We start from the raw sequence: 2,466 nt of genomic DNA, 5'->3' as shown, positions 1-2,466 counted from the left end.
CACATTGAGCCTCTTCAATTTTTTTTTGTTCTCGCTACCCTACCCGCGGGCTGCCAGAGCGAGCCAGAGCGCATATGTTATTCTCCTATGGCCCCGACCACCGCGCGGTGCACTTCGGTGGGCGTTCGGTTTGCTCTGGCCGAGTGTATTTTCACCTGACAGAGTTTTGGAAGCTTTCTGGCTAGCAGACGAGAAAAAAAAAAAAGAATGGTCGCTCGCCGCCATCACTGTGGGGACTCGAAGGATTGCACCGCGTTCCTTGACCGGAACCATTCCCGCAAGTCTTGTTTCGCCGGTGTAGGATACTGAGCAGTATGCGTATGGTTCTCAGTGGGCCAAGCGTCTCATGTTTTCTTCGGTATTAATTCCGTAGCCCCATTAGGTGCCCGATGTAGGCATTCGATTCTGGCCAACGTACTTTCCTATGCGTTTTTTTTTCATTTCGGTGCCTCCGCCCCACAGAAAAAAAATACATTGTTGCGGCGCAGCGAATAGTCGCATGGTGAAAGTTCGATTTTGATACTTCTTTTGCGGAAAGTAATGGATGACGGGACGCTTCAATTGCCGGATACGTTTATTATATTATTGCGAAAACAATTATGTGGACACTCCAGGCGCATTCCTGCCGTCGCCGTCGCCCTCATGTTTCGTATTAAGTCCAAGGGTGATAAAATCGTAACCACGCGCTGCATGCTGTATGTGCGAGTGAAAGCGTAGGAGGGGAGGTGGAATGGGTGAGCCTACGATGGTGGCTCAGTCTTCTGTGCGCAAAAGAGAAAAGCGGGGAGCAAGCGCGCTGCCTTCCGTAAAGCGCAATACATAGGGGGGGGATGGAATGGGGGCGGAATCTAAGATTCTGTGAATCTATGACTGTACAACATGTTTGTTTGCCTTGTTTGACGCATTATATACAGTTACTTTTTCTTACATACATAGACTCATTGGAGACTTATACGTATACTTAAATATCTTGTTGCGAGGTTTTGTGTACACATGCAGTGAACTTTGTTTCCAGTGACACTTTTTGTCCTTTAACAAGTCGTATTTTCGCATTTGTATATCCCATTGTATCTTTGCATTTCTAATGTACGAGGGCGAGTCAAATGAAAGTGAGCCTACCCTAACCGCGCAATAATGGTTCGGTTCATTATCTGCGAGGCATGCGCGTAGGAGAACGGCATATCTCATTTACAAAAGTGACACGCAGGTGTGAAGATAAATGTTCTTTAATGCTCTCATAGTAGTAGTAGTATAAGACTTTTATTCAGCCAAAAATTACAGGCCGAGCATATCGACCGCCTGGGCGGCCAGTCGACGCTGTTCTTCTTCACCTTCAGCGCCAAGCCAGTCGAGCCAGGTGGTGATGGAAAGCGAAGGGGGAGGGTAGGAACTTGATTGCTGAGCAGTCGGACAGTAGAATAGGCAATGGGATAGGTCTGCATAAGTAGACGGGCAGTTGGGACAGGAGGGGTCGGAGCGATAGCGATAGAGAAAGAGGCGGGAAGGGGTAACCAGTGCATTCATTTGGATGTGCCGCAGAAGGCGAGCCATACACTGGGTTGAATATGGTTGCGTCACATAATGGACACTTCAAAAGTTGAACAGCTCGGTGTCGCGAAGTTTTTGACAGCTGAAGGTGTTTCCAAAACAGCAATTAATCGGCATATGACTGCCGTGTACGTTGAACACTGCATTTCATTGGCCACTGTGAAGCGTTGGAGCAAACGGTTTAAAGGACGTTGTAAAGACATCCCAAGACCGGACCAAAACCATCTTGCAAACACCCCCCACACAATTTCAAAGGTTCATGAGCTGCTGATACAAGAACGGAAGATAAGCATCGATGAACTGGCAGACGGTCTGAACATCAGTCATGGTTCGGTTCACAACATAATTCATGAGCTTCTCGGTTATCGGCTCTTTGGTGCGCAATGGATCCCGAAGATTTTGATCCATCGCGAGAAGACGGAGAAGTTTTGCGCTGCCTTGACTCATGTGATCGGGTTTCACAATGAGGATGACGACTTCTTGTTTGCAATTGTGATCTGGGACGAACCTTGGTGCCACTACTACGAGCCTGAAACATGACGGCAAAGCTTACAGTGGAAACATTCGAATTTACCGCGCCCAAAGAACTCAAAGGCCATCATTTCCACTGGAAAGGTGTTGTTGACTTTTTTTTCGGTCGTCAGGGTCCATTACTGATAGAATTTGCTAAATCTTGAGAGGCTATCAATTGTTTCCGATATTCTGAAACGCCAGAACGGCAGCGTGTCGCAATCAAGAACGAACAACGTCGAAAATTGACGAATGGGGTCATCTTGTTCCACGACAATGCCTGTCCCCATGTCGCTTATGTGGTTAATACAAAGCTGGCAAAGTTGAAGTGGGAAACGCTGCAGCATCCGCCATACAGCTCAGACCTGTCACATTGCGACTTCTACATATTGGGGCAACCGAAAAAAC

The sequence above is a fragment of the Dermacentor albipictus genome, chromosome 9 (assembly GCF_038994185.2).
Source record: "Dermacentor albipictus isolate Rhodes 1998 colony chromosome 9, USDA_Dalb.pri_finalv2, whole genome shotgun sequence".
Taxonomy (NCBI): Eukaryota; Metazoa; Arthropoda; class Arachnida; order Ixodida; family Ixodidae; genus Dermacentor; species Dermacentor albipictus.
This window is presented reverse-complemented; position numbering follows the sequence as displayed.